The 12,815-nt window shown below is 32.9% G+C and overlaps 1 long non-coding RNA gene across 3 annotated transcripts; it reads left to right on the forward strand.

Moving 5' to 3' along the window:
- The first annotated feature begins 9,550 nt into the window (after positions 1–9,550).
- LOC109791133 (uncharacterized) lies at positions 9,551–12,295 on the forward strand. 3 transcript variants are annotated; one of them, XR_003803259.2, is made up of 4 exons: positions 9,551–9,691; positions 9,807–9,889; positions 10,484–10,585; positions 10,696–12,295. It is a non-coding gene; the product is annotated as an uncharacterized LOC109791133 (long non-coding RNA). The 3 variants fall into 3 exon arrangements; XR_002239001.3 differs by having other exon boundaries at positions 11,939–12,295; XR_014432928.1 differs by having other exon boundaries at positions 10,484–12,295.
- The last annotated feature ends 520 nt before the right edge of the window (positions 12,296–12,815 follow it).

Raw genomic sequence — 12,815 nt, forward strand, 5'->3', positions numbered from 1 at the left:
CATTGACATGGATGAAGGAAAGCTGAAGGTGAGGGTCCAAGATGAGGAAGTGAGTTTCAATGTATTTGAAACAATGAAGTTTCCAAAAGGCAACAAAGATTGCTTTAGAATTGATGTATTAGATGATGTGCACATGGAAACTCAAAATGATTTCAAGAGCTCATCGCCACTAGAGAAGGCTTTGCCTATCTCTAACGAAGAATTGGAAAAGGTCATTGGTAAAGCTTTTCATCTGCCAGTGGAATTGGAACATAAAGCATTTTGGGCTTTGAAGGCCTTAAATTATGATTTGAAGGCAGCATGGGAGAAAAGAAAGCTTCAATTGCATGAATGGGAAGAAAGGAGATTGAAAGCTTATGAGTCCTCTAAGTCTTACAAGCACAAAGCCAAGATATACCATGACAAGAAGATTCTGAACAGGAACTTCCAACCTGGCCAACAAGTATTACTGTTCAATTCCAGGTTGAAGCTTTTCCCTGGGAAGCTCAAATCCAAGTTGTTAGGTCCTTTTTCAATTAAATCTGTCAGATCCTATGGAGCCATTGAACTTGAAGATCCTGCCTCTGGAAGGACTTGGTCAGTCAATGGTCAAAGGCTCAAGCATTATCTGGGTGGTGAAGTTGAAAGACTCACTACCATCACTCATTGGAAGGAGCCATGATCAAATAGGGACTATCAAGCTAAAGACATTAAATTAGCATGTTCTTGTTTTAATTTCTGTTTTAGATTCTAAGTTTTAGTTTGAATAGTGAGTAGTTAAGAGTTTTTGTGCATAGGGTTGTTTGATTTCAGAATGGATGTGCTTGATGATTGGCATGTTTTGGGATATGTTAAGATTGCTGATCTTATTGAGGATATGTTTGTGTTTTGCATGTTAGGATATATGAAGTTAATTTGATGTTTTAGAGTGGTTGTGTAGCATTCTGAGTTTTGGGTTTGTGATTATTTTGATGCTTTTTTTTGGTAGTAGAATTTGTATTTTGAGTTTTGAATTTCATATTTGATTGCAAGGGGTGTTGTTGTTTGGTGTTTATTATGAGTAGTGGCTTTGGTTGCAACTAGGTGATGCATAGTATGGAGTAAGACATGTTTGTCATTTGGTGTGTTTGATTTAATGTTCATGTCTTACAATTGCTGCTCATGTTTACTTTATGGTTGATATGTTGCTGCAATGCATATATTTTGTTCTAAAACATTTGTGTGTGTGTAGTTTCAATAGTGTGTAATAATAGGAAGGTTTAAAGTTTCAAGTTCATGTTTCAAGTGGGTGCTTTAAGTCATATCTCTTAGGAAGCAAAAGCTTGTTTTGATGTGTTTCAATGATTATAATATTTTGTAAAATTTTGAGTTCCTTGATCATGTTGGCTGCACATTCTGTTGAAATATCTTGGTGACTCACATTGGCTAGAGCAGTTTTGAGAATTGTGAGGTAGTGGTTTAATTAGGAAGTTCAAGAAAGAGTTCAAATTGAATGTATGTTATGTGAACACGATTTTAATAGCTTGCTCGTGTGCTTCAAGGAATTTTTCTATTCCCTCAACTCATGGAAAATCATTGGGAATCTGAGGCATTAATTTTCAACTTAGAGATAATTCCAAGTATTGGCGCTTCAGCGCCAACTCCACGGCCTTAGCGCCAAGTTCCTGCCTGGCCATTTATGTGTATTAGTTTCCAGAGCTGAAGTGCCAGGCTCACGGCCATGGCGTCAATTTTTTGGACCAGTTCTTTATGTGAGAAAAAATCTCACAGCTGCAGCGCCACAATCCACAGCTAAAGCGCCACTTCTCTGCCAAGGTTCCTAGAACTTTCATGTTCCCATAGCTGAAGCACCAAATCCCAGCGCCATAGCGCTAACTCCCTGGAACCTTCCTTGGATTCAATTTTCCAGCGCTCAAGCGCTAAATCCATGGCCTTAGCGCCAAATTTCTGCCAGGGAATCTCATGTCAAAAAAATTCCACAGCTGCAGCGCCCCACTCACGGCCTTGGCGCCAACTTGCTGTCTTGGCACAAATTGCATATTTAATCCCAGAGCTGTAGCGCCAGTTCCAGCGCCTAGGCGCCAATTCTCTGGAGCCATTTTTCTAATTTAAATGAGAAGCTTTAGATAGTTTTGGGTCAGTTTTAAAACTGAGCCCCTCACTCCACCTCTTCATTTTCTCCTTTCTCTCACCTCCACCTCTTCATTTCTCTCTTCCTCCCCTCACGAAACCTCCTCATCTCCTCACATTTCATCTCCTTTCTTCATAATCTACATAAAACCTTTGTTCTTCATCATCCATTGTGCACAAATGTGGAATTGCATGAATTTGGGGGTTTGAGTTTTCAACGTGAACATGCATAAACATTCACATTTTCTGCCTTTTGTGTGTTCGAAGAAATGCCTGAATGAGAAAAGTATTTGATTTGAACATAATGAAAGCTTTGAAAAAGGTGGTCACTGAAATGTTCCATTTTGTGAAGAATTTTGAGCCTTGCATGGCAAGAATTCACATGGATGTTGTTTCTCCTTATCATGTCCATCAATTGCTTGATCAAATGCCTAAGTGAATATGTGTTCTTTATCCAAAGTGTGAAATCATTGATCATTGGAGCTAGTAGGAAATATTTGCTTGTTTATTGGTGGCTTTGAAATAACTTTAGTGCTTCCCATGTTAGAATGTTTATTGATCATTCCTTATGCCCCATGAAGAATTGTGTTTTGTTTTTATGATCAACTTGTAGACTAACTTGGTTGCAAGACTTGGTTGTAAAATTTTCAGATAGTTTGTTCAAGAGGTGGCGGTTCAAGCGGAAGCTCTAAAGCCACTCATAAAATCCTAGCTGCACCAACCCCACCACCACCATCTGAAGTGGCCTGGGGACAGTCCTATATTTTCTGGAGGGGGTGGAGATCAAGGTAAACAACTTCATGGTGGAGAGCAGGAGCATGAGCAAGCAATGATGAAAAGGAGAGAATAGAGGGTCGCTGTCACCCTTGTTTTGAGGAAGAGAAGTTCCACTTTAATTTTATGCCATTTCAAATTCCAGTCATTTTAAATTTCAGTTGTTTTAGTTTCTATTTTGTTAATTGTTTGGACTATCTGGTGGTTTATATACTTTTTGTGAATTAACAATCATCATCAAAAAAAAAAAAAAAAACAAAAACAAAAAAAAAAGAAAAAAAAAAAGGGAAAATTGAAAATCATTTTTGAAAGGTAGTAAATGAGAGATGGCTTTTAGATCAACAAGAGTGAAAACATATCTTTTGATTCACCTTAGAATGGTTTGTTTTGCGGCTTGCTTTGAGGTTGTACTCATCCAATTTGCTTGATCATGAAATTGTGAGTTATTTGATTAGCATGACATGAAAAATCAGTAATTGAACATTTAGCCAAGCTGGTGAGTGAGTGAGACTAAACAGTGCATCTATCATATACACTAATACTTTGAGAGCCATCATCATAGCATATGTGTTTGCATTGTTTGAGTCTTGAATGATTGTTCTTGTCAGAAAGTTTTGGACAGGATCAAGGCATTCCCTTGTAAATAACTGAAATCTTTGTAAGCCTAGAGCCAAACAACCAGCCATAACTGAATTCATCCTTTAAAACCTGTTTGAGCTTTAACCTTCAAATCACCTTAAACCTTTCCCAAATACCAACTCATCACTCTGACCAAATTCTTGAGAGTAAATGAAAATGAATTGGGGATTAAGTTGGGGTAGTGGTAAGAATTGTCAAGTTGAGAGAAAGTGGTGAAATTAAGTTAATGCAAGTTGAAGGGAAGAGTCACCTCTCTATCATTTTTCTCTGCTAAAAATTAAGTGTGCTTGTCAGTCTCATTCTACTATTATCATGTATTTTGATCTCAAAAAAAAAAAAAACAAAACAAAACAAAACAAAACAAAAACAAAAACAAAAACAAAAAAAAAAAAAATAATCAAAAAAAATAATCAAATCAAATCAAGAGCAAAATAAGCAAGCACCTGTACAAAGAGTCTTAAAAGAGAGAGGGACCTCTTGAAATCTAGGCAAAGAATCTTAAGGAAAGAGGGTGTGTAATTCGAGGGAGAATTTGGGCTGAGAGATCTGGTTGGAGTTGAATATTTGGAGTGAGCAAGATGGAGTGTTTGGTTCATTTTCATTTTACTCTTTTGAGTTTAAACCTTGTTAATCTGAAAAACCACGTTCCCTTGTTAACCAAACCTCAGTAGAACCCTCAAAAAGTCCTTGTGATCCTTAAATTTCTCTCAAAGAGCAGTAATGAAGAGATGATATCAATGCTTATGTTCATAGAAATGATGAGTGGAATTGAGAGAAACACTCACCCTGGAGAGTCATTCTTATGAGAGTTTGTTCAATTGTTGGTTTGTAATGTTTGTGTTATGATTTAGCTTGCAATCTTTTTAGTTAAGCATGATTGATATGTGGGCACCTCAGTGAGTCAAAAATGGTTTGTGATAGTGAATTGATTGAATGTTTGCCTTATTGTTGATCCAGAAGAAATCTCATGATGGGAAGTATCTTTTTGGTTTTGATTGGTATCTTGTTGGGGACCAACAAGAGATTAAGTTGGGGTAGTTGTTGAGTGTCTTTTTTGTATGTTTCGCACTCAACTTTTGGAAATCTTTTTGTATAATTGTAGATATTTATATGACATTTCACCCCTTTTATTTATAGAATTAAGTCATACTATAAGAATAGAGGAGTAGTAGTAATCTTAAGGAATTGTCTCATTTTTTGCAGGATTTTTTGGCTAGGCAGAGATCCACAGCCATAGCTGTGGATCTGGAGCTCGAGCTGTGGAAGTCTGGGAAGGATATAGAGGTCCAGAGACTTGTAGCTATAGTTGTAGTTCTGCGGCTATAGCTGTGGAAATCTGGAATGCTCATTTTTGGTTTCAGAGACTTGAAGCTACAGCTGCAGGGTCCAAGGCTTGAGCGTTGAGGCTTGGGAAATCAAGGGAAGCCACAGAGACTCACAGCCATAGTTGTGGTTTCACAGCTACAGCTCAGGAAGTTGCTTACTCATGAAGGAGTCTCCACAGCCATGGCTGCAGAGCTACAGCTGCAACACCAGAAGTTACTTCACCTTGAAGGATTCTCCACAGCCATAGCTGTGGTTCTACAGCTGCAGCGGTGGAGTTAAAAATTTCACTTTTTGCCCAGTTTTAGAGCTGATATAAAAGGGAAAAAGGAGTAGAACCTGGGCAACATAGAGAGCACGAATTTAAGAGAGAAAAACAGGGGAAAAACTGGTGGGGAAGGAAGAACAGAGATTTGGAAGCTGGATCCTTTGGGAACGAAGATCAACTCCATTTCTTCATCCGTTACTTTGTAATTTCTTCCTTTCACTCTTTGATCTTGTAATGGCCATGTGTGGCTAAACTCATTAAGGATTGGTTGGATGTAACTACTAACTCCTCTTCTTCTTAAATATATGCATTTTGATCTCATTATTTGTGCATTGATTCTTCTCTTAACGCTTATATCGGCTTGATCACCCGTTGTATGATTTTTGGTTTTTGAATCCAGTTGGAAAACGTTTTCGAAAACCCGAACTGAATCTTGCACCTAATCACTTCTTGTTCTAGGAATAGACTTGATTTGGTTAGTCACATTGTTCAAGTCATTGTTCTTAATGCAAAGTGTTAAAACTCAAAACATAGAGGAATCATGTTTTGAGCTTAATGACTTTAGGATTCAACCTTGAGGAATCTTGTTGGATTACTTAATGAACGTGGAAATAATGGAATTAGAATCGCATTTATTTTAAGAAGATCTACGAGTTAGCAAGTGCTCTGAACCAATCCTTATTCTTAATCATTGTCTTTACTACGTTTATTTTATTGTGTTGTTCTAATCTGTTTTCACTTATCTGCAATTTTAACATCACTCTCTTTTAAATCATTAGAGCGAGAATTACTAAACACGCAAATCCCTGAGGATGATCTTTAAATACTACTTCGAAACTTGATTCACTTGCCAAGTGGTAGGTTTGTGAAAAATCTTCATCACTATGTGAATACACATAAAAAATTATCCATGAAAATTTGGATTGAAAGTTACTCAAACTCTACGTATAATCATAACAGCAAAACAACTCAATTTATGAAAGAAGTACTTGTTTCTTTATAAATTGTTAGTATCACTATATTTTCATAAATAATTAAAAGAAAAGGGAAAAAACGGGTACATTAATTATGTTCATTTTATTTAATATTTGGTAAAATAAATAAAAAAGGAAAGAAAAAATTGTAGTTCCCGATATGTCTTTTGGCACTCTTCTCCAACTCAAATTAAAAAAATTTCTTTTATAACTCACATTGAGACAAAAAGGAAAAAAAAGGCTCTTTAAGATTATGGGTGGAAAGAATACTACAAGAAATTTGTGGATTGGAGATAAATAATAATAATAATTATTATTATTATAATTAATAATTAATAAAAACATTAAAAGAACTTCATTTATATTTTGTTAATAAGAAAAGTATTTTTTACATATAAAATACCACACTAGTTAGAGCAAAAATATTATTTTGATCAGACAAACTTATTGTTGTAAACCAATCATGACATAGACATATCTATTAATAGGATCAATTAGTCTTCCCTGAGCCTCAAATAATATGCTACACATCGCTTCTTGACGATGATTCACTTCAATAGCCAACAACATCTTCAACAAATTACTTGTACCAAAAACTTTGTGTAGCTTGGTAAATTGTGCCAAACTTTGGTCATAACCAAAGTAAGGGGCAAACATGCAATCATAGTGCACTTCTTTTGTTGGTACTTACACACCCCACACGCAGGTGAAGATGCTTCTAATAGAGCATGTTTGACCTAACATTTAGTAACACTAAAAGTGTCGTCAACATCACGCTTATTTTTTGCTGATCAACCATAGTTACCTTTAAATAATACAGTGCCATAAGTTTATTTATACATAGAGGAGGTGCCCATTCCTTGTGTATACGAATATGTGAAGTTATCTTTATTTATTTATTCTTTTTTGAAAAGTGAATTGACGTTATAATGTATCTCATATTCTTTAAGGCTTTGTTTGGATTTGAGGATGGAAAATGGGGAGTGGAAAAGGAGGGATTTGAAGGGAAAAAGAGTGGAAAGTGAGGTTGTTTGGATTAAGGGAAAGTGAGTGGAAAGCAGTGTTTTAAAACCCGGACCGACCCGGCCGGTCGGACCGGTTGGACCGGGAACCGGTGGTCCAGCCAGTCCGAATCTGAAGTTGGATCGGTTATGCAGTCGACCCGTTTCAAACCGGATTGAACCGGTCAATTTTCTGGTTCAACCAGTGAACCGGTGGGTCAAACCGGTTCAACCACTTTTTTTTCTTATTTTTTTAAAATTTTTTTTAAGGGACCATAAATCACAAAAATAATAATGAAAATTGAATCTCTTAATGAAAAAGCAAGGAATCTTATTAAATATAAAAATGACTACTTGTTTTAATATATTTGTTTGCAATATATACAACTTAAATAATTTTTATAGTATATTATTAATTTTAAATTATATATTTAATAATGTAATATCTATGTAAATATTACATATATTATTTTATGATATTAATTGCAAGCATATTATATATGTACATATTATTTATATTTTTAATTTGTATTAATATACCGTTTAACATGTAATTTTTTTATGTATTTTTTTATAAAATAAAAATAAAAATAATTTTAAATAAGATAGAAAAATTGAAATTTAAAATAAGATATAAATTTATTAAAATTTATAAGTATAAAATATATTTAATATAAATATTTTTTAATAAAAATAAATAAAATTCGAGTCATGCGGTTCAACTAGTAACCCACCGGTTCAACCTTTGACCCACTGACCCAGTACCTTAACCGGTTCGATGACCGGTCCGGTTTTTAAAACTATGGTAGAAAGTGTAGAGAAAGTTTGTGAAAGTTTGTGAGTGAATTGATTGATGTGATAGATAAAAATAAATTTTTTAATTGATAATTGTGTAAGATTACTATTTTGCCCTTTGGTTAAAAAAAGATTTTTAATTATTATAATTAAAAGATAAATATATAAATTTTAACTAAAAAAATTATAAAATATTAATTTAAAAATAATTTAATTTAAATATTTGCTTTAAATTTAATGATAGATAAAAATTTAAAATTTAATAGATGAATATATAATTTACACTTTTACTGTTGGATTAAAAATGAGTATAATATTATTTATTGTAAATAATAATAATTACAATAAAATTATATTAATAGCTATAATTTATTAAAAAATAATAAATAATGATAAGAATAATAATAAATATTAGAAAAATGATAAGAATCATAATAAATAATAATGATACTAATTATAATAAATAATAATAATATTAATAAAAATGAAAATAATAATATTTATAATAATAAATAATAATAACAAAATATATTCTGATAATTATATTTTGTAAAATAAAATTTGATACCCAGAAAGGGCCGTTCTCAGACCAGAATGGGCCGTTCTGGGGTTACAAATTAACCCACAACGTCCATCTATGGAACGGCCCGTTCCCAAAGTGGAACGGCCCGTTCCCAAAGTGGAATGGCCCGTTCTGAGTTCGCATTTTACTCATAAAATTCATTTTTGGAACGAGCCGTTCTGGGTTCCACTGGAAGCGAAAATACCCCAGCATAATCGATTATGCTTGGCCACATAATCGATTATGGCCTTGCATAATCGATTATGCTCAGCCATAATCGATTATGCAAGGCCATAATCGATTATGCAAGGCCATAATCGATTATGTGGCCAACCATAATCAATTATGTTTCCTTCGTATAATCGATTATGCATGCATGGGATAGGGGCATTTCCAGGTTTTTACAAATTCTACTTGGCTTTCTTCTCCTTTCTTCGCTATTGTGCGAGGACGCGAACCACGCTTCTCCCCCGTTTTCTTCGCCTTTCCGTCGTTGCAAATCACTGGAAATAAACAACAATTTTCTTCGCTTTTCCTTGCTCGTGAACAGTAAATCCCTGGAAACAAACACTACCTAAGCGTTTTTATTATATATGAAAATTTAATGAAACTAAAATAATATTTATAAGGGTCTCTTAAATGCAATATATTAAAATAACTATAAAATATTTGTTGTGTTAAGTTTGGTGAAAAATACTTGAAGTATGTGATATCCTTCTACAAAATAAGTATAAGTATACTTGAAACTTGATGAATATCATAATATTGATACAAATTCTATACTTGTTGAATATGGAAACGAAGATAAATACAAGGTATAAGAATGAAAACAAGAATAGTTAAACTCATTTCTATTTTTTTACAATCTTTAATTTATACGTTTCATTGCCTTTTTCCTCGTAAAATTAAAGACTTTTAATATGTTAATAAAAACACATAATGTTACAATAAAAATTTAATAATAAAAACTAAAATAAATTTTAAAAAAATTAAATCATAAAAATTAAAAAATTAACAAAAATAAATATAAAAACTAAAAAAATCGAAATTATTGAGACAAAGTATTTTAACCTTCCGCATATAAAAGGGTACTTTTCTAAAGCTTGGTTGACTTTCTCTTTCTCCAGATTTTATCTCAGGAGCCTTGAAGGGTTTTGGGTGGAGAACACGAGAATGGAAACGAAACTCACAAGAACCGTAATTTGCAATGTTTCTTTTCTCCTCGCGAAACCCAAAGCTGCCTCCTGTACAATTTCTCTGACCTTTTGAAAATTTTCTTTGAACCTTCGAAACTTTCACCGATTTTAATTTTTCCTTTACAAATTCATTGATGATTTCCGTCTGTGTGTTCTGATTTTTAGGTTCTTCCGAAAAGATCCTGTGTGTATGATGGTAACTTGGATTCATGAGTAACTGAGATTCCTGTTTCTGGACTTATTCATAGGTAGCTATTTTGTTTCTCAATTTTGCTTTGAACGCTTCGATTTCGCAGTTTTCATTACGATGTAATTTTATTTTATTTTTAGTTATTTAAGCTTATTTTGGTGGTAGGGATGGTAGAATAGAATAAAATTTGATGTTAGTTTATTATGTTGTGCAATACCTAACTCATGGATAAGCTAAGACTACTGTTTTATCCATTTTTGATTTGGTAATGGTAGATTTTATATTATTTGTTTACACATATAAGGTAGTGGTAAGACTTCATGAGCTTGACGAGATACCTAAAATAAACCGAAATTTATTGTTTGATAATTTATGTTCCCATGGATGTTTTGATAAGATTCTAAGAGATCCCTCAGTTAGGTTTTCAAGAATGTCTTAAGATTATATTGTACTGAAGGAAGCAACACCATTATGTTAGCAAATTAATAATTGTAAATTGAAATAATTTAAAAAATTGTAAAAGAAAAGAAAGAAAGATGGGGTTAGCAAAAATTGTAATGAAAATAATTCTCTTTTCTTTTTGTGTATGCTAGTTTTCTGGTCTATCTTCTGTGTCACTCATTCCAATCATTTGTATTTTATTTTTGTGCAGTGTTAGGTGGTGGACCCAAACTAAGGTTATGTTGCCCAGTGTGTTGTCCTTGTGTTTGCCAATGATATTGCAGAGGAGTTGGTTGCAAGTGTTCTCAATGAGGTAATGGAAGTCTACATCAATATGTTTGTTTGTGATTCATCAAATATTTTCTGTGAAAGGCTAGATTAAAAAATAGTCAGAGTCTAATGAGAATGTTCATGATATGATAGCAACCTGATCAATAAACAAGGACTGAAAATAATGAGAGAAACCACGAATGTATGCAGATAGATAACCTTATGGATTCACACATTGACAGAGAGGTACCAAATTTTTTTTTTTTTTTCAAAAGGAGAAAAACAAATAAAGAACCTGCAGATACCCAAGTGTCAACAAGAATTTCACCACCTGCTGCATCAAAAGGAAATTTGCAATTGTCCAGCCATATCTGCTGTGATCTGCGACTCCAACAATAAAAGCCTTTTTGCCTAAACATGATATTGATTTCAGTGGAGCACCAATTTCCTCATAATCTATGACTACATCTATGCCCAGAATATCAAAATATCTTGACAGTTAACATGAAAGAAAGAAAACACTTAGTTTTAAAAAAAGTTATAGAGATAAACTTAGATATGGAATTTTGCCTGCCTAATTTCTTTCTTTTTAATATAGGAATTTTATTTCTTACAAATAATCAAAAAAAGGTGATTTTGGAGTTTGACTACCTAGCTGTAGTAGCTATTAGAAGAACTGGTTAAAAGCAGAGAGAGAGAGAGAGAGAGATATGTCTTTAACCAATTTGCTTATATTTATAAAGAAGCAGCAGCATAATAGAAGTAAGAGTGTAAATGTAAGATAGAATTTTCACTTATACTTGTGTCAGGGGTATGATAGAATTTTTGTACTGCTCTAGTTAGTTTTTATGATGTATGGGTGGCATAATAGAAGTAAGAGTGTAAATGTAAGATAGAATTTTCACTTATACTTGTGTTTGGGGTATGATAGAATTTTTGTACTACTCTAGTTAGTTTTTGTGATGTATGGGTGGGAATAGTTGATACATATTTTCATTGTATTTAATTGTAATAAGAACTCATTTATATTTCAGAAGATTATAGGTCTTTATATTTTATGGTGATAATATATTCTAATAAACACGAAAAATTTACTCTCATTTTTATAACAACAAATAAATTAATATTTAGTAAATGGTTGTGTCTAGTGTAATAGGGTGTTACAATATTCCTTTGCACAGTATGTTTGTCAACAAAGTGTTGACATTGCCACTAGTCATTCCTAACTAGAGTTGTCATAAAACACATAATTTGTGTTATTACTATGGTATTTTTTATTGTAATTGCAAAAGCAATGCGGAGCCAATACATTTTTGCATTTGGAGACATATGTACGTTTAGGAAGCATATTTTGAATATTGTCATAGCTGGTGTTCAAAAGTAGAATATGTTGCAGCAGAATATTCGGATAAACAAGAAAATGTTGAAGTCTATGCATCTTGATCACTGGTTCTACCTGTTGGTACCATAAGAGGAAGTTCTTATCATCGAATTTCTCAAAGATTGTATGATAAACCGTAAGTGGAGCTGTGGAAGGGGGTGGAGGAGGTTGATCAGCCATGCTTGGATCGTTCAAGCTCTTTATATTATGTTAGAGTAGAGAAAAAAAAAAAAGGATTGCAAACCGAATGTGAGAAAATGATCTTTATTGATTCTAAGCTCTTTATATTATGTTAGAGTAGAGAAAAAAAAAAGGATTGCAAACTGAATCTGAGAAAAATGATCTTTATTGATTCTTACATTATTTCTGTTATACCCTATGTATATATACAGGGATGCTATTACAGCTAACAAATTATCCCAATAAAATGCTAACTCAATTGATTTCAAATAACTATAAGTTAACCCGTCAAGTTACACGTAACAAAATTAACCCAAGAGATCAGTTATTTTAACATTATCATGCAAGTCATTTTATATTGTTGATACTTGTATTTATGTGAACTATGAAGTACTTACCTTTAAACGTTTATAGTTAGTATTCACCTCTAGTTATAAATTTAGTTAAATTATAAGTTTTAACTAATTTTTTTTTATAAAAATTATAAGTCAAGTAATTTCTCTCAGAAAAATGAATTAAGATATAACATACGAGTAAGGCTGATGAAACATATCACAAAGTAGAGCTACGAAAACAGAGTGTTAATTACATCAAAATCATTCACAAAATCTATTACTACGAAAACAGTTGTCAACATAAAATATTTGAGAGTAAATCTTGTATTTATCAATGTAAATTCAATTTAGGACACAATTTCTTTTAAAATAGAAAA

The sequence above is a fragment of the Cajanus cajan genome, chromosome 4, assembly GCF_000230855.2.
Source record: "Cajanus cajan strain Asha chromosome 4, NIPB_CcT2T_4, whole genome shotgun sequence".
Taxonomy (NCBI): Eukaryota; Viridiplantae; Streptophyta; class Magnoliopsida; order Fabales; family Fabaceae; genus Cajanus; species Cajanus cajan.